Genomic DNA, 20,955 nt, shown 5'->3' with positions numbered 1-20,955 from the left:
TAGAAACATTCAGACAGGTACATCAATAGGATAGTGTAGACATAGAGGGATATGTGCCAAACGCAGGCAGATGGAACTCCTGTAGATGGGGCATATTGGTAGGCGTGGGCAAGTTGAGCCGACGAGCCTGTTTCCACGCTGTATGACTTTATGACTCTATGATTCTATGACGCTGAACAGCTCACGTTTAGCATGGTGCACGGCTGTGTACTACCTGGCTGCACATTGGCACAGCTGGCAGAGCCGCTGCCTCGCAGTGCCAGAGACCCAGGTTCAATCCTGACCTCGGGTACTGTCCGTATGCGGAATCTCCACGCTCATAACTTAATAAGTCATAACTAGACCTAGTAGAATTAGGCAATTTGTTCCATCGAGTCTACACTGCCAATCAATCACGGCTGATCTATCGTTCCCTCTCAACCCCATTCTCCTGCCTCATCCCCGTAACCCCCGACACCCTTACCAATCAATAACCTGTCAATCTCCATTTTAAAAATACCCAATGACTTGACCTCCACATCTGTCTGTGGCAATGACCTCCATAGATTCACCACCCTCTCCTTAAAGAAATTCCTCCATCTCCTTTCTAAAGGCACATCCTTTTATTCTGAGGCTGTGCCCTCAGGTTCTAGACTCTCCCACTGGTGGAAACATCCTCTCCACATCCACTCTATCCATGCCTTTCATTATTCGGTGAGTTTCAATGAGGTCCCCCCTCACCCTTCTAAACTCCATCAAGTACAGGCCCAGTGCCAACAAACGCTCATCATGACCATGTGGGGTTTTTTCCGGGTGCTCCGGTTTCCTCCCACATTCCAAAGACATGAGGGTTTGTAGTTTAATTGCTCCTCTGTAAATTGTTCCTAGTGTGTAGGCTGTGGATGAGAAAGTGGGATAACATTGAACTAGTGTGAACAGGTGATCGATGGTCGATGTTGACCAAGTGGGCTGATGGGGCCTGAATGTTTCATTTCAATTCAATGGTAATTTACATGGTGTAGCTGTACTGGAAATCCCCCAACGTTTTCCATATCGTGTTTACTAGGCAGTTTATTTTCTATCATTTTAAATAAATATATATATTTACTGTGTTTGCTTTTAGATAGTCTATGACTCAATGCCACTGAAGAGTTGAAAGTTTGCAGCAGCAAAATGATGCTCTGAATGCAAGCAAGCTGTGACAAATTCTCGAAACAGGAATCAGCTTGATTTAACAAGGCTGATGTTGGCAGATGATCCAGACCTCATGATGTTGACACCTCGACCAGAGTGGAAGGTCGGTACAAGGAACTGCAGATGCTGGTTAACAAAGCAAGACACAAAGTGCTGGAGGAACTCAGTGGGTCAGGCAACAACTCTAGAGAGCATTAGTTTAGTTTATTTTCACGTGTACCGAGGTATAGTGAAAACTTTTTTTGTCACATGCTATCAAGTCAGCAGAAAAACTATACCTGATTAGAAATCAAGCCGTCCGCAGTGTACAGACGCAGGATCAAGGGAATAACGTTTAGTACAAGGTAAAGTCCTGTAAAGTCCAATTAAAGAAAGTCCGAGGGTCTCCAATAGAGGTAGATGGTAGCTCTGGAGCCCTCTTTAGTTGGTGATAGGATGGTTCAGTTGCTTGATAACAGCTGGGAAGAAACTGTCCCTGAATCTGGAGGTGTGCTTTTTCACACTTCTGTACCTTTTGCCTGATGGGAGAGGGGGGAAGAGGGAATGTCCAGGGTGAGACTGATCCTTGATTATGCTGATGGCCTTGTCGAGGTATGCTATCCAGTCAGCGGAAAGACAGTACATGATTACAATCATGCAATCATGATAGTAATAACATATTAAAGAACCATTATAGCTAAGTTAAGTATAAAATGTTGGAGTAACACAGTGGGTCAGGCAGCATCTGTGGAGGCAACATCTCGGGTTGGGAGCCTTTCCGAGATTCTGTATCCAGGATCTTTTTAGACCCTTTGGAATCTGAAGGAGGGTCCCGACCCGAAAGGTCGTCCATCCATTCCCATCACGGATGCCGCCTGGCCCGATGAGCTACTCCAACATCTTGTGTCTTTATTTCAAAAAAACGTTGCAGTTAGTCAGGTGAATGTCTAACTGCACAGCCTCAGACATACCTTTAGAAAGGAAATGAGGAGGAATTTCCTTAGTCAGAGGGCGGTGAATCTGTGGAATTCATCACCACAGGCGGCTGTGGAGGCCACGTCAATGGATATTTTTAAGGCGGAGATTGACAGATTCTTGATTAGTGCGGGTGTCAAAGGTTATGGGGAAAAGGCAGGAGAATGGGGTTGAGGGGGAAAGATGGATAAGCCATGATTGAATGGCGGAGTAGACTTGATGGGCCGAATGGCTTAATTCTGCTAGGCCTAGTTATGATTTATGAACGTGCAAATGTAAGCTTAAATTAATTAATTTTCAATTAAAGCTGCATCGAAAATGTAATAACGTATTAAACAATCAATGTAATTCAGTTAAACACAATGTGCTGGAGTCACTCACTGGGTTGTATGAGCGGGTCGTATAATGCATGTTAAAATATGGCTACAGATGGATTGAAGTCTTTTGAATTTAGAACTTTAATTGTGGTGGAAATGATTGTTAATCAAAAGAAAGGTATAATGGAATTAAGCGAAACATGCTGGAAATTCTCAGCAGGTCAGACAGAACCCGTGGAGAGAGATTCAGAATTAATGCTTCAGGTCAATGATTCTTCATCGGAATCAGGCAATGCACCTGTTTTCATAGTGAGAGAGTCATCGAACACAGAATCATGCCCTTGGGCTCAGCTCAACCAGTGCGGCTCAGAGGAGCAGCACCGGAGTTGCAGTGCCGGAGACTAGGGTTCGATCCCGACCACGGGTGCCGTCTGTACGGAGTTTGTACGTTCTCCCCGTGACCGCATGGGTTTTCTCCAAGATCTTCGGTTTCCTCCCACACTCCAAAGACGTACAGGTTTGTAGGTTGATTGGCTTGGTATAAGTGTAAATTGTCCCTAGTGTGTGCAGGATAGTGTTAATTTGCAGGGATTGCTGGTTGGTGCGGACTCGGTGGGCCGAAGGGCCTGTGTCCATGATGTAGCTCTGAACTAAACTAAACTAAAGATATGCACGCCCTGGAACTCAAAGGTGATGATTCTCTCCACCACTGACCCATCAATTAAACATCTAAGAACCTAATGAGTCTCAACAGATTAATGTGGAGACAAAAATTGCTCTTGTGGGAGAACATAGAACTAGTGATCACTGCCTAAAAATAAATGTTCGGCCATTTAAGACAGTGATGAGGTGAATGTTTCTTTCTTATAGAAATTTTACTTGGAGAAAAACGAGTCTTTGGAACTCCATCAAAGGGTGATGGTAGCAGAATATTTTGAATATTTTTAAAGCAGAGGTAGATAAATTGTTGATAAGTAAAGGAGTGAAAGGTTACCAAGGGGTCAGATCAAGCGGCTGAATGTTCTACTTCATATATTTGTAAGATCACTGGTGTTGTGGTCAACATTTATGTCTCGATTACATCATTAATCTGGTTGTCCTATCATGCAGCATGTGGGATGTTATTGTGTCTGAATCGCTGTTTAACAACAGTTCCATGGAGTCAACATGACCAGCAATCGTTCGTGGACTAACTGTATTGATGCGACAGCCATGAAGGCACACAGATGCCTCTACTTCCTGAGGAGACTGAGGAAACTCAGCAATAAACTCCTCAGATGCACCATAGAAAGCGTTCTGTCGGGGTGCACCACAGCTTGGTTTATCAACTGCTCTGCCCAGGACCGCAAGAAATTGTACAGAGTTGTAGATGTAGCCCAGTCCATTACACTGTCCAGACTCCTCACCATTGACTCCATCTACACCTCATGCTGCCTCGGAAGAACAGCACGACTTAATCAAAGATTTGTCCCACCCTAGTCATTCCTTCTCCCTGCTCTCGTCCGGAAGAAGGTGCAGAAGCTTGAGAGCGCGCACCACCAGACTCGGGAACAGCTTCTTCACCTCTGTTATTATGCGTCTGAACGGACCTTCCATAAGCCAGGGTACTGTCCGATTCACCTCTACCCCATTGCGGACATTGGACTTTGCCTATGGAACTGATGCGCTACGATGCTGAGAACTATATTCTGCACTCTGTATCTTCCCCATTGCTCTACTACGGGACTTGAGATTCGACAGCATGCAAAGCAAAGCCTTTCACTATACTCCGGTACATGTGACAATAATAAACCTAAACTTAAACCGGTGACTACAGGGACTATATTGGGTTAAAAGCACTCTGGAAATTTGTGAAAGGTACTATGGAAATTCAGGCCTTTATCATCTTTTGCTTGGGCTTGCAACCCAGCGATATGATTATTGATTTCTCTAATTTCAAGTAACCCTTGCATTCCCTCTCTCTCTTGCCCTCCCCCATCCTAGTGTTCCTGTTAGTTCCACAGTTTGCATCCATATAATACCTTCATTATCACCTCTTCCACAGCCAACAATGGATCATTGTGGGCTCCACCTTTCCTTGGTGCCCGCTCTGTTTTATTCTGAACCTTTTCATACCTCTAGTTTCCCTCTCACCTGATGCAGTCTGAAGAAGGGTGTTGACACAAAAAGTTACCTATTGCTTTTGTCCAGGAATGCTGTCTGACCCGCTGAGTTACACCAGCATTTTGTGTCTATCTTCAGTGTAAACTAGCATCTGCAGTTCCTTCCTACACTTTTATCTGTCATCAGTTCATAAGTTCATCAGTTATAGGAGCAGAATTAGGCCATTTGGCCCATCAAGTCTACTCCGCCATTCAATCATGGCTTATCCATCTTTCCCCCTCAACCCCACTCTCCTGCCTTCTCCCCATAACCCCTGGACCTCTTACTAATCAAGAATCTGTTAACCTTCACCTTCAAAATATCCATTGACCCGCCCTCCACAGCTGTCTGCGGCAATGAATTCCACAGATTTACCTCCCTCTGACTAAAGAAATTCCTCCTCATCTCTTTACTCAAGGTACGTCCTTTTATTCTGTGGCTATGGCCTCTGGTCCTACACTCTCCCACTAGTGGAAACATCCTCTCCACATACACTCTATCCAGGCCTTTCACTAGTCGTTAAGTTTCAATGAGGTCCCCCCTCATCATTCTAAACTCCATCGAGTACAGGCCCAGTGCTGTCAAACGCTCATCATAGGTTAACTCAATCATTCCTGAGATCGTTCTCGCAAACCTCCTCTGTATCCTCGCCATCGCCAGCACGTCATTCCTCGAATATGGAATACAAAACGACCCACAATACTCCCGGTCTCTCAGTCAGTGCACTGGGAAACAGGTTACATAGAAATAACTCAGTCGGAGAACTGCAGGGAATTGCAATCAGGTGTTGCAGCTTTAAACATTTTACGCAGTTAATTTTTGGGCTGAGTTACTGTGTATGATTGTCTCCCATCTGGCCACAATTATTATGTTAGATCATTGCTTTCTGGATCCTGACTGCCTTGGCAAACACAGGCAATGTTCACGCTGTTTGGAATGTTGCACCATCGTTTTAGTATGGTTATAAATCTTTCAATCTTGGCAAAACAAGCACAACTGCATAGATTAGTTTAGTTTATTGTCACGTGTACTGAAGTACAGTGAAAAGCTTTTTTGTTGCGTGCTATCCAGTCAGCGGAAAGACTAGACGTGATTACACTCGAGCCGTCCACGGTGTACAGATACATGATGAAGGGAATAATGCTTAGTGCAAAATAAAGTCTAGTAAAGTCAGATTAAAGATAGTCCGAGGGTCTTCAGTGAGATAGATAGTAGCTCAGGGCCACTCTCTAGTTGTTGATAGGTTGGTTGCCCGATAAGAGCTGGGAAGAAACTGTCCCTGAATTTGGAGGTGTGTGTTTTCACACTTTTGCACCTCTTGCAAGAGGGAGTGATCGGGGTGTGACTCGACCTCGATTATGGTGGCGGCCTTGCCCAGGCAGCGTTTGGAAGGATCGATTTATTCACAAAATGCTGGAGTAACTCAGCAGGTCAGGCAGCATCTTGGGAGAGAAGGAATGGGTGACGTTTCGGGTCGAGACCCTTCTTCAGACTGAAGAAGGGTCTCGACCCGAAACGTCACCCATTCCTTCTCTCCCGAGATGCTGCCTGACCTGCTGAGTTACTCCAGTTACTCAGTCTGAAGAAGGGTCTCGACCCGAAACGTCACCCATTCCTTCTCTCCCGAGATGCTGCCTGACCTGTTGAGTTACTCCAGTTACTCAGTCTGAAGAAGGGTCTCGACCCGAAACGTCACCCATTCCTTCTCTCCCGAGATGCTGCCTGACCTGCTGAGTTACTCCAGCATTTTGTGAATAAATCGATTTGTACCAGCATCTGCAGTTATTTTCTTATGCTTTATATAGCGTTTGGAAGGAGGTTGGTTTGTGTGATGCAAGGGGGGGTTGGTTTGTGCGATGGTCTGGGCTGTGCCCACAACTCTGCGATTTCTTGCAATCTTGGATGGAGCTGTTCCCAAGCCATGCAGTGAAGCATTCAGATAAAATGCTCTCTCCTGCGTATCTGTAGAGGTTGGCGAGAGTTGTTGTGGACATGTTAAGCCTTCTAGGGAAGTAGAGGAGTTGGTGAGCTTTCTTGGCCATTCCTTTATTATACTTTGTTATCAGGGTTCAGATCCAATTATCCTCTCCGTTGCATTTTCCACATTGTTACATGATGATTTCTTCTGGTTGTCGTGTCGAACCAGATTTAGAAACCCAGAGGAGAGAATTGGCTGCAGAAAAAGGTCAGGTGCTTTTTAAAAAATCATTAAAGCAGAATTGATCGCAAGGTTTTAAATCGATTGAATTGATTGAAAGATGCAGCATGGACACAGGCCCTTCGGCCCACTGAGTCCATGCCGGCCATCGATCACCCATCACCCTGGTTCTATGTTATCCCACTTTCACATCCCTACTCACCAGGGACAATTCACACGTGGTCAATTAACCTACAAACCCGCACACTCTGGGATGTAGCCGTAGTCAGGAGTGAACCTGAGTCTCTGTCGCTGTAAGGCAGCAACTCTACCGCTGCGCCACCGTGCCACCCCGTTTTGTTCATCCCAGAAAAATGGTACAAAATACAATTTTCAAATCTCCATTAGGGTTAGTGTGCTCTGTAATCAAAACCGACCAGGTACTATCGCAATGTTTGAGAAACATTTAGACAGGTACAAGGTGGTGAATCTGTGGAATGGCTGTGGAGGCCAAGTCATTTGATATTTCTAAGGTGGAGATTGACTGATTCTTGATTAGTGAAGGTGTCAGGGGTTATGGGTAGAAGGCAGGATAATGGGGGCGAGAAGGAAAGATAGATCAGCCATGATAGAATGGCGGGGTAGACTCGATGGGCCGAATGGCCTAATTCTGCTCCTAAAACCGTTGAACATGAAGTTATGAACATGGATAGGATAGGTTTAGAGGGATATAGGCCAAACGTAGGCAAGTGGGAATAGTGTAGATGTTGGTCGGTGTGGGCAAGTTGGGCCGAAGAGCCTGTTGCTATGCTATATGAATCTATGACTCTATGACATATATATTTGCAACCGTAGTCCTGATATTAGATGCTGCTTAACATTTCTTTCATCAACCATGTGTCCTCCCACCATCAATCGACTTCAGTGTGGTGGATTTTGAAAGGTTGTCAAGTGAATCCCTCTTCTTTAGATAACTGTACGGAAATCTCTGCTCTTTGATATACTTCACGGAGTATTAACTACCTCCTTAAGGTCATCTCATGCCTTCACCAATCTAGTCTCGCTCCAACACAACATTGTGGGTTAATTGGCACTTTGAATCCACCAGGTCTTTCCTACTTCAACGGACAATTGAGCCAATCTAGCGGAAGAGGGTAATGGGTGTCCATTAGGAAGACTTATTGGAGGCCTGTCCAAAAGAATGACATTTGGAAATACTTCAATGTAGATAAAAACAATTGCGACAGAATGTTTCAACAGGGCAAAGTGGAAGGGACATTTGTATGCTTCACAAACCCTTTGGAAAGATGTTCTGAAATAGTGCACATTCTCTTCCGCTAGTAAGACCTTGGCAATGGGAACATTCCATGCCTCAGTGCTTTCTACAGATGCTGTTGCTATTGCAATAAATTGGAAGTTGCAGCTTTATTATTTAAGCTTGTGGTTGGTTTTCAAGCAGGTGACATTTGATGGGGGTTTCCCAGGCAGCCACTCATTCTTCAGAACTTGGAAGTGGGAGAGCAGCCTGCCATGCACGGTGGGTGGGGGGGGGGGGGGGGGGGGGGGAAGGAAGGGAGGCCGGGCAGCGTTATTTCAGCAATGCATGGTGAATGTAATGGCTCGAGCAGGATCACGATGTTCTCAAAATGTCATGGGAAATTTGACGACACCCAAATCACAACTGTACCGTGGATCAGTCAAAGGCAGAGGCGTGAGAATGGCCACGTTGCTCGGTGATTTTAACAGGTGAGAGAGGTTGGATGTGTTTATACAAGGAAAAGAAAATGGCGACATTGATCCATCCATCCCATCCCATCCCAATTGTATTTCGAGACATTTTTCTGGGATTAAAAAACCCCCCACAAAGTGCAGGCTTTTAATGAAACCACAAACCAAGGTCTCTTCTTCCCCATTAACTTGGACACAAGGAGGTTTGAACAAGTAGAAACAAGGAAGTGCAGATGCTGGGTTACAAAAAAAGGACACAAAATGCTGGAGTAGTTCAGTATGTTAGGCAGCGTCTCTGGAGACATTTCAGGTTGGGAACCTTCTCCAGACTGAAGTCTCCAGAGATGCTGCCTGATCCATTCAGATACTCTAGCACTTTGTGTCTATCTTCGGTATAAACCAGCACCTGCAGTTCCTTCCTACATCAGGAACTTCAGTGGTTCCTTCTCAAGGTGCAATTGGATGCAGGCAATAAATGCTGGCCTTGCCTACAATGCCCAGATCCTGTAACTGAATACAAAAATAACAAACTAAAAAATATATATAAATATTCATGTTGAACATGGGGCCAATGTTTTCTTTGAACAGAAGATTGAAAGAAAATTTGAGTAAATGCCTTAATATACTCCCTCATGTTGATATTCAATTATTCTACGTCAAAAAGTCAACAGCTCACTATGATATCCATGAAAATATTCCATTTGATTTCCATATTGCATGAGGGGCTGCAGACTTTGATGTTTAGTCACTGTGTTCCTTGTGGTGTTTTTGTTCGGTTTGCTATTGAGCGAGGGCGTAGTTCAATAGTTCAATGGTTCAATGGCTCTTTATTTGTCACGTACGCCGCTGCACGGTGACATTCCTTTTACTCCCCATACACTACCCATGCGGACAGCGCTGTTATTCAACGTCCAAAGTCCGGTTGGCACACGCGCTCGGTGTACTGGGGCAGTTCCCATGAAGCGACGTCACTCTCCTTTCCTCGCCCGGCCATCTTTGTGACCCGGTGGCGCCTCCTGCAGCTGACTTTGAAGCATCGCACCGGTTCACCGTCCTAACGGCCCACTCCCAGCGCCCGACGTCTCCCGCGGCTCCCTCTTGGTCCCGCCAAGCGACGGGCCTTCAGGCAAGTTCCCCACCCCACCGAGTATTCGGGCACATTACGATATTATTGTGTAACGACATGCACCCACTACCGGATTTCCAGCACCCTTGACGATAGACAATGGACAATAGACAATAGGTGCAGGAGGAGGCCATTCGGCCCTTCGAGCCAGCACCGCCATTCAATGTGATCATGGCTGATCATTCTCAATCAGTACCCCGTTTCTGCCTTCTCCCCATACCCCCTGATTCCGCTATCCTTAAGAGCTCTATCCAGCTCTCTCTTGAATGCATTCAGAGAATTGGCCTCCACTGCCTTCTGAGACAGAGAATTCCACAGATTCACAACTCTCTGACTGAAAAAGGGTTTTCCTCATCTCAGTTCTAAATGGCCTACCCCTTATTCTTAAACTGTGGCCCCTTGTTCTGGACTCCCCCAACATTGGGAACATGTTTCCTGCCTCTAACATGTCCAACCCCTTAATAATCTTATACGTTTCGATAAGATCTCCTCTCATCCTTCTAAATTCCAGAGCCTTTCTGGATCATCCCTTTTGCCAGACCCCACCGAGGTCACGGCCTGGGGAGGTGGGGGGGGGCTGATACCGGGCCGCCATGTTAGCCTTGGAAGTCAACCATGGGAACAGATCTGCCGGCTCTGGCCGGGCCAGAGTTCCAGAGCCCCAGCCGCAGGGGGCAAATTCCACCTGCTGATTGGCTGCGGATCGAGATCGGTCACCTCACCCGGCCTAGGTGCTACATTTTGGGGAAACTTCCTGGGGCAGTTGGGGGAGAAGGGGGGGGGGGGCAGATTTTGCCAGATTAAAGGGGTGTCCAAACCATCAGTTTCCATAAAATCAGTGGTGGACCTGTACTCGTCACCTCTTTCCGGGCGGCACGGTAGCGCAGCGGTAGAGCTGCTGCTTTGCAGCGAATGCAGCGCCGGAGACTCAGGTTCGATCCTGACTACGGGTGCTGCACTGTAAGGAGTTTGTACGTTCTCCCCGTGACCTGCGTGGGTTTTCTCCGAGATCTTCGGTTTCCTCCCACACTCCAAAGACGTACAGGTATGTAGGTTAATTGGCTGGGTAAATGTAAAAATTGTCCCTAGTGGGTGTAGGATAGTGTTAATGTACGGGGATCACTGGGCGGCACGGACTTGGAGGGCCGAAAAGGCCTGTTTCCGGCTGTATATATATGATGATATGATAAGTGTAAAAACGCACACCTCTAGATTCAGGGACAGTTTCTTCCCAGCAGTTATCAAGCAGCTGAACCATCCTATCACCAACTCAAGAGTGGTCCTTACCTACCATCTACCTCATTGGAGACCCTCGGACTATCTTTAATCGGACCTTACTGGACTTCATCTCACACTAAGCGTTATTCCCTTTATCGTGTTTCAGTACACTGTGGACGGCTTGATTGTAATCATATAAATCATTTTTGTTTAACTGGATAGCACGCAACAAAAAGCTTTTCACTGTATCTCGGTACATGTGACAATAATGATAAACTGAAGCAAACTAATCTTTAGATACACAGATGGAAAGTTACCATCATTGAGGAGCATCTTAATCAGCACGGTTCGAATGACTAGGCTCTTGAGTAAACTCCAGGTTAACTTGGAGAAAGCAGGATAGGAAAAAGCCTACCTCCGAACAGTGTGTGGCTGGTTTCAGTAATGTGTTTAGAGATCATGGATACAAGCCCTTCTGCCCACTGAGACCACACCGACCATCGATCACCCCTTCACACCAGTTCTATGTCATCCCACTTTCTCATCCATTCCCTATACACTGGGGGCAATTTACAGAGGGCCAATTAACCTACAAACCCGCACGTCTTTGGGATGTGGGAGGATACCCTCGCGGTCACTGGGAGAACGTGTAAAGTCCACGCAGCCAGCACCCGAGGTCAGGATCGAACCTGGTGCTGCAAGGCAGCAGCTCTACCTGCTGCGCCACTGTGCCGCCCTAAATTGTGAACTGTCCGAGTATCGGGAATCTCCACAAACAAGATGAGGGAGCCTTGATGCATGCAAATAACTTCACAAAATACTTCCGGTGGGACTTTCTCCGTAAGGCTTGCTGTAGCTATACACAGGAAGCATCAATAAAGGATGTGGTTAACCAAACCCATTTCACACTGGCTAGTCAACCCTTTGGCCGCTTCAGATGATAGACTTTCTCGGTTTTCTTCCAATTTCAACGTCACCAGTCTCCATAGGTGGTGCCTCTTCTCCAAGTGTCGACGTACGACCTGTAATTAAACGTGCCTTGCTTGGAGTCAATGAGAAAGGGAGCAGTCAGCTGCCCATTTGTTTCCCAATACGCAGGGCCTTCGATGGAGGGGTTGACTTTCATCGGTCCGTGCTGGGCTTAGATGAGAAGGTAAACATCTGACTGCCACGCGTCCCATTTCTCTCAGGCATTCATCGCGATGTGGCTGCCAAAACCACTGGCCCGAACCACACACAAACAATCTGTTTCACACACACAAAAAATATGCAGAGGCTGGAGTCTTCAGCCAAACGCAAGGTGCTGCTCGATTTGAAACAGCCAACGTTGTTGGACATTTCCATGCAGCGGTAAAGAGTCAAGCCTATCAGGGGGAGCGTGTAAACTCCACACACAGACAGCACCCGAGGTCAGGATCGAACCCGATGTATGGCAGCAGTTCCACCAACCACGCCACCATGCCACCAAGTGCCAAAGAGCACCACAGACATTCTCTTGAATGTCCCTCCCTCAATCAACATAATGGAACAAAAGAGATAGTCTGATCATTGTCATGAGCAGGTTTGTGGGATCTTGCTTTGCTCAGGTTGTCTGCCATGTAGCAACAAGCCCACACTTATCAAGTCTCACCCAGACCATCACGCCACCCAACCTCCCTTCCATTGGCTCCATCTACATCTCACGCTGCCTCGGCAAGGCCAGCAGCATAATCAAGGACCAGTCTCACCCCCGGTCACTCCCGCTTCTCCCCTCTCCCATCAGGCAAGAGGCATAGAACTGTGAAGACGCACACCTCCAGATTCAGGGACAGTTTCTTCCCAGCTGCTATCAGGCAACTGAACCGTCCTCTCGCCAACTAAAGAGCACTCCTGAGCTACCATCTACCTCATTAGAGACCCTCAGAGTATTTGTATCTTGCACTAAATGTTATTCCCATTATCCAGGTATCTGTACACTGTGGACTGCTTGATTGTAATCATGTACAGTCTTTCTACTGACTGGATAGTGTGCACCGACACAGCTTTTCACTGTACCTCTGTACATGTGACAGGAAACTAAACTAACTAAATACCTCATTCGTTTCATTCATTTCAAAGCACAATGTCATGGTCTGAGACCATGAAAGGCGCTATAGAAATGCAATTCTATTTCTGTGCTTCCAAGATTACGTGGAATTTGAGTTTGACAAAATATTAGTTAGCAGCAGCATCTCAGAAAAGAGATGGAACATTTTTAAATATTAAAGCTACTGAGGCCAGCATTACCTCTTGTTAAAGATTTAATTCACTGCAGCACACCTTCATAATGGATTGCATTAGCACATCTATTTGAAAATGAATTATTATGGCAAATGAGATATAGGGTGAAAAATATTATGAGAGTCCATCAAATAACTATTGTAGCTGCAGAGAGACCTTCACACAAACCAACCTCCCTTCCACTGACTCATCTACACCTCACACTGCCTCGCCATGGTCACCAGCCTAATCAAGGACCAGTCTCACCCCCGGTCACTCCCTCTTCTCCCCTCTCCCATCAGGCAAGAGGTACAGAAGTGTGAAAACGCACACCTCCAGATTCAGGGACAGTTTCTTCCCGGCTGTTACCAAGCAACTGAATGGTCCTACCCATAACTAGAGAGGGGGTACTGAGCTACTATCTACCTCATTGGAGACCCTCGGACTATCTTTAATTGGACTTTATTGGGCTTTATCTTGCTCTAAACGTTATTCCCTTTATTCTGTATCTGTACACTGTGGACGGCTTGATTGCAATCGTGTATAGTCTTTCCGCTGACTGGATGGCATGCAACATAGAAGCTTTACACTCTACCTTAGTACACGTGACAAAAATAAACTAAAGTATCATGATGCTGCCTCTGATGCAGTTTGAGTCAATATTGTGCATTTTTGTGGAATTTGATGTGTGGCTTGGTTAATTGGTGATACATTTGTCTCTTTAATGGTATTTTATGGAACATAGAACACAGAACAGTCCAGCACAAGAACAGGCCCTTTAGCCCACAATGTCTGTGCCAAACATGATGCCAAGACCAATTCTTATCTGCCCATTTCACTGTCATGAAGGGCATGTTACCATGCTGTAACTTTCAATTTGGGCGGCACGGTGGCACAGCAGTGGAGTTGATGCCCTACAGCGCCAGAGATCCTGACTACGGTTGCTGTCTGTATGGAGTTTGTATGTACTCTCCGTAACCACGTGGGTTTTCTCCAGGTGCTCCGGTTTCAAATCCCCAAAACGTGCAGGTTTGCAGGTTAATTGGCTTCTGTAATTTGTCTCTAGTGTGTGGGATAGAACTAGTGTACAGGTAATGGGCGGCACGGTAGCGCAGCGGTAGAGTTGCTGCTTTACAGCAAATGCAGCGCCGGAGACTCAGGTTCGATCCTGACTACGGGTGCTGCACTGTAAGGAGTTTGTACGTTCTCCCCGTGACCTGCGTGGGTTTTCTCCGAGATCTTCAGTTTCCTCCCACACTCCAAAGACGTACAGGTATGTAGGTTAATTGGCTGGGTAAATGTAAAAATTGTCCCTAGTGGGTGTAGGATAGTGTTAATGTGCGGGGATCACTGGGCGGCACGGACTTGGAGGGCCGAAAAGGCCTGTTTCCGGCTGTATATATATGATATGATATGATATGATCGATGGTCGGCGTGGACTCAGTGGGCCGAAAGGCCTGGTTCCGCATTGTATCTCTAAACCAAACTGAACTAAATTCAATCAAAGGAAAAGACTAGATAATAAACTGGCTTTCGTAGTGCATTCATGCCTTTTCTTCCCCGCTGAATTAGAATGGGCGCTCACACTGTGTTTCAATTAGTTCCCTCAAGCTCTTTATCTACCTGCTTTGCAAAAACTCTCGTGTGCTATCATTTTAATGCAGAATAACAGGGCCCCCTCGAGGGCAAATCCAAATTGTGGCGATCGTGTGGTTTAGGCACGTGCCAGAGATTTGAACCTGTTATTGCGTCCGTTCTGTCAGTGCAAAATAAAACAAAATCAGAGTTGGGAGAGATAAGATCTGGACTGAAGCAATGATTTCCTGTGTTCTGACACTGCAAATGTATCCAGTGTTCTCTGTACAAGAGCCAGATTAGTTGTTTACTCAAATAACCCAGTGTAGCAAATGTATGCAGCTCGTTAGTTTAGTTTTAGAGATACAGCATGGAAACAGGCCCTTCGGCCCACCGACCAATGCCCATGCCAACCAATGATCCCCGCACCCAAACACTATCCTACGCACACTAAGGACAATTTACAATTTTACTAAGGCAAATAACCTACAAAATTAAGAATTGTCCCCAGTGTGTGCAGGATAGTGTTAGTGTGCGGGGTGATTGCTGGTGGCAGTGCCGGATTAACTTAGTGGCAAAATGCTACGGGCCCCGTATTTCCGAGGGCCCCACACCAAATGCTTCTTCAGACTGAAGATTTTAAAAAAAACTAAAATACTTTGTTTGTGAGTGTTGTTTTGTACAAGCCAACCTTCCCCTTCCCTCCCCACCCTCTCCCCAGCCCCACGACAGTCCCAACTGAGATTAAACGGCCCCTGTAACGCACGGCTCAGTTTGGGCACGGCAATCTGCGGGCACGTCTCGGTCCCCGGCGCTGTGCGGGCCGCTCCGTCCCACCGGTCGCTCCGCACTCCGTCCCGGCTCAGTGACGCTTCCGGTCCGGGCTCCGGCTTCTTCTGCGGCCACCCCACCTCTTGCTCCCAGGGGGCCCCCTGACGAAGCCCCAGTCCACGCTGATGGGCTGCCCGGCCATCTCCAACCCGTTCAAACCCTCCATGGCTGCCAGTGCCTCCTTGTAGGTCTCGTACTCCACTGGAGCGCAGCCCTTGAGGGGCCGGTGCGCCGGGCCAGGTTGAGGTGCAGGTTCTTGATCTCACCGTACTCGGCAAACTTGTCGTGGATGTCCTTCCTCCTCGGTGGCTTCCTCGTGGACCCCGGTCACAAACAGGATCCACTCCTCCACCGAGCATTGAGGGCCCGGCTCATCGCTGTCTTGCTCCATGGAGTTGTCGTCTTCTCGCAGCCTGGATCCAGCGCCGTCCTCGGAGCCAAATCCTCGCCCCTTCCTCTGCTTCATCTTCTCCTTCAGTTTGTGGATACTTTCGTCGCCCTCGTCGTCCATGGCGAAGTCCTCGCCGCCCGCCTCATGGAGGTCCAGCAGAAGGTGGGTGACGTTTCGGGTCAAGACCCTTCGGAAGGGTCTCAACCCGAAACTTCACCCATTCCTTCTCTCCCGAGATGCTGCCTGACCCACTGAGTTATTCCAGCATTTTGTGTCTACCTCCGGAACGGGTGCCAGTTATAGCACTCCCAAATACGGGACAAGGTGCCTCACGTGACCTCACCCAGCCAGGAGCCACGTGCTCCCGCTCCACCAACAGCGGCCGCCCGGGCCGGGAGGTGGGTTGCTACGCAACCTCCGTTAGGCGGCGCCTGGGCCTACACTGTTCCGACCTCTGGAGGGTAGGCATGCATCTGCAGTTTTTCCTACCTACACTGTCAAGGCCTACAGCATCCGAGCCTACAGCGCCCCCCCGGGCCTAATACGGGACAAGCCCAAAATACGGGATGTCCCAACTAATTTGGGACAGTTGGCAACCCTAACCTCCGGACAGTGTAGGCCCGGGCGCCACCTAATGGAATTTGCATAGCAACCCGCCTCCCGGCCCGGGCGGCCTCCAAGGTGAAGGCACCTTGTCCCGTATTTGGGAGTGAGGAAGTTGGCAACCCTAGCTACAGGCCCCGCACTAGCTTAATCCGGCCCTGGCTGGTTGGCCTGGAGTTGGGCCAAAGGGGCTATTTTCACACTGTATCTCTAAAGTCTAAGGTCTAAAGTCTAAAGTAAAGTCTAATGGCAATGCCACCTACTCTCATTTCTCCTTCAATAGAGCCTTTAGTTTAAGAAAGAACTGCAGATGCTGGTTTGAATCAAAGGTAGACACAAAATGCTGGAGTAACTCAGATGGTCAGGCAGCATCTCTGGAGAGAAGGAATGGGAGACGTTTTGGGTTGGGACCCCTCTTTAGATTGAACTTTATTTTACTTTACTTTACTTTAGAGATACAGCTTAGAAACAGGCCCTTCGGCCCACCGAGTCCGCGCTGACCATCAATCACCCCGTACACAATTTACAATTTTATAGAAGCCTATTAACCCACAGACCTATACGTCTTTGGAGTGTGGGAAGAATCCGGAACACCCACAGAAAACCCACGCGGTCCCAGGGAGAACGTATGTACTCTGTGCGGACAGCACCCGGAGTCAGGATTGAACCCGGGTCTGGCGCTGCAAGGCGGTAACTCTACCACTGGCCCACTGTGCTGCCAACCATCTGTCTCTACCACCACTCCTGACAGCGTGTTCCAGGCACCCACCACCTTCTGTGTAAAAAAAAAACTTGCTCCACGCATCTCTTTTAAACTTTGCCCTTCTCATCTTAAAGCTATGCCCTCCAGTCTTTGACATCTTCATCTGCCTGTCTTCCCTGTTTAGACAATAGACAATAGGTGCAGGGGTAGGCCATTCGGCCCTTCGAGCCAGCACCGCCATTCAATGTGATCATGGCTGATCATTCTCAATCAGTACCCTGTTCCTTTTATAAACCTTTCAGAACATTATATACTTCTGTCATATCTCCATATACGTCTGTCAGGTCTCACAACAACCCAAGGGGTATTTTTTATTTCTGATGTGGGATATGGGCCATATGTGGGCAGGTGGGAGTAGTGTAGATGGGCATCTTAATTGTGCACGGGCAAGTTGGGCCAAAAGGCCTGTTTCTGTTATGTAGGACTTTATTTGTGATGAGTGTTCTGATTTTATTTTAGATTTTCTGCATCTGAACCGTTCTGCTTCTCCAAAGTGTATCTTTCAGCTGTGATAACGTCCATCTCTGGCCCCCCATTCCCTCCCCCCCCATATCTTTCCGCCCTGGTCATCATAGATGGGTTAGGCCATAGGACTTGTTCCTCTGCTCTATGACTCCCTACCTCTTCAGTTTTTATTCCCCTCCCTCTGTCTACACCTCAGTGCGGCTCAACAGTGCAGCGGTAGAGCCGTTGCCTTACAGTGCCATGAGACCCATGTTCGATCCTGACCTCGCTCGGGTGCAGTCTGTACGGAATTTGTGCGTTCTCCCTGTGGGAAGAAGCTGTTCGTGAGTCTGGTGGTGCGCGCTTTCAAGCTTCTGTACCTTCTGCCGGATGGGATCTTAGAGAAGAGGAAATGCCAGGCACGCTCACTTCTGCAAGTGCTACTCAGAAGCCCGACTACGCAATTTAATTATCATCCTGTCAACAAATGTATCGAAACACAGAGAAAGGGACACAAAGTGCTGGAGTAGCTCAATGGGTCGGGCAGCACCTCCGCAAAACAGGGAGAGGTGACGTTTCGGTTTGGGACCCTTCTTCAGACCCTGATCCTAAGTTCACGATCAATCGTAAGTTCCAGGAGCAGAACTAGGCCATTCCCCCAGCAATCTGGAATTGATCGGGTTGAGGAAGTTCAGTGGCTTATCATTTTCAAAACTCGGAAGTTGTGCAAAGGATTTTTGATATTAACAGCTTGTACATTGACCAGACCTGCTGTGGCGTGTGAGTGCGTCTGGATTCATGCGATTACACGATGCATCCACCATAAATTATAAATGCAAGGAACTGGATATTTTTATTGAACTTCCCAGTGTGTCTCACACTGCCTCTCCCTGACATTTGTAAAAATTGATGTATATTTATAGGTATTAACAATATTTCTTGTCTCCTTTTGTTTCCAATGGTTGCTCCAGCCTCTCCACCACTCGTTTTTACATTTCAAGACAGTGCCTATCTCCTGGCCTCATCCACATACATTGCGACTGCGACACTCACTGAATCATGCTTTACATTTAGCTTTGTACTGCACATCACCAAAGAACATGGAACATAGAACAGCTTAGCGCAAGAACAGGCCCTCCGGGGCAACTTGCAGAGGTCAATTGACCCACCAACTTTCACGTCTTTGGGATGTGGGATGAATCCAGGGGGGAAACGTGCAAACTCCCCACAGACAGCATCCGAGGTTAGGGTCGAACTGCGGTTACTGCAGTTGCAACTCCCCATGTCCCAGACACCAGTCTGGCCCTTGTAGGTTACCGAACAGGTAAACTGCAGAAGTTGGAATCAGAGTGTTGGAAGAACTCAGCGAGTCAGGCAGCACCTGTGGAGGGAGTGGACAGGCGACGTTTCTGGTTAGGACCCTTCCCCAGGCTGAATTTGCCAGAAGAAAGCTCCCGACCTGAAATGGCATCCGCCCACTCCCTCCACAGGTGCTGCCTGAGCCGTTGAGTTCCTCCAGCACATTGTTTAATTTAGTTTAGAGATGCAGCGTGGAAACAGGCTCTTCAGCCCACTGTGTCTGTGCCGACCAGCAATCTCCTGCACACTAGATCTGTCCTGCAGAGTAGGGGCAATTTACAGAAGCCAATTAACCTACACTTTCTCATCTACTCCCTACACACAATGGCCGTTTTTTTTTTACTGAGGCCAGTTAACCTACAAACCCACACGTTTTTCGAGTGTGGAAGGAAACCGGAGCACCTGGAGAAAACCCACACGGTCACAGGGAGAACGTACGGACAGCACCCATAGTCACCCGGGTCACTGGCGCTGTGAGGCAGCAGCTCTACTGCTGCTCCACTGTGCCTCCCTGCTGTGTTTTGAATATAATACAAATATAATGTATTTGTGTTTATCTTAGAAAATGTACCGAACTCCATCGTCTGCAAAAATGGAAATGATGGTCTATAATTTCTATAAATGATGGTCTATAATTTCTTAAAAGACTGCAATTTAAAATGCAGAGCAGGTTATAATCGAGCAAGATGAGAGGTCATCTTTCCGTTGTTGGGGGTGGTGACTCCCTTTGATTTAGATTCATTGAAATGGCATGGGGAGTTTCCGCTGTGATCTTAAGAAGCTTTGGAGCCTTTATATTGAGTTTGTCTAGGCCTGTAAAGTAACTCGACTGATCTCCAGTATTCAAGAGTGCTTTTAATTATGTCGGTATTTAATTCAAAATTTCTACTGTCATTGTGGAATTTAAAGCTTCCACCCCAAAATCCGCTTTCCCCTTTCTCCCCCTCCCCTCTTCTCTTCCTTGTGCCACACTTGGATTCACACTCCTTTCTCCCCTTCCCCCTTCCCTTCCACCTATATTCCATCCTCTGGCTTCACAATTCGAATATTCGTAAATCGAATATCACTGTACCTTAATTGGTACACGTGACAATAAAAACCTTGAACCTTGAACAATTCATACCTATGTAATCGGCCTCAGTAAATTGTCCCTAGTGTGTAGGATAGAACTCGTGTGAATGGAGGTCGGCACGGACTCGGTGGGCCAAAGGGCCTGTTTCCATGCTGTACCTCCAAACTAAACTTAACTAAACGAAACTAGTGTACGGCTGTTGGTCGGCAGGGACTCAGAGGGCCGAAGGGCCTGCCTCCACACTGTACCTCTAAACTAAACTAAACTAGTGTACAGGTGATCACTGGTAGGTGCAGACACGGTGGGCTGAGCGGCCTGCTTTTGCGCTGTATCTCTAAACTTAACAAATCTAGACTAATGTAAACTAGTGTACAGGGTGATCACTGGTCAGCGGGGACAGGGTAGGCCAAAGGGCCCGTTTCCGTGCTGTATTTCTCAACTCAACTTAGCAAAACTTAACGGCTGCTCCAGATGTCAACTTCTTTACATCGGCGAAACCAAACGCAGGCTCGGCGATCGTTTCGCTCAACACCTTCGCTCAGTCCACCTTAACCAAGCTGATCTCCCGGTGGCTGAGCACGTCAACTCCCCCTCCCACTCCCAGTCTGACCTTTCTGTCATAGGCCTCCTCCAGTGCCACAGTGAGGCCCACCGGAAATTGGAGGAACAGCACCTCATATTTCGCTTGGGCAGCTTTCAGCCCAGTGGTATGAACATCGACTTCTCCAACTTTAGATAGTTCCTCTGTCCCTCTCATCCCCTCCCCCTTCCCAGTTCTCCCTCTATCTTCCTGTCTCCACCTATATCCTTCCATTGTCCCGCCCCCCTGACATCAGTCTGAAGAAGGGTCTCGACCCGAAATGTTACCCATTCCTTCTCTCCTG

Source organism: Rhinoraja longicauda, chromosome 21 (assembly GCF_053455715.1).
Source record: "Rhinoraja longicauda isolate Sanriku21f chromosome 21, sRhiLon1.1, whole genome shotgun sequence".
Taxonomy (NCBI): Eukaryota; Metazoa; Chordata; class Chondrichthyes; order Rajiformes; family Arhynchobatidae; genus Rhinoraja; species Rhinoraja longicauda.
Note: the sequence above shows the minus strand (reverse complement) of the source record.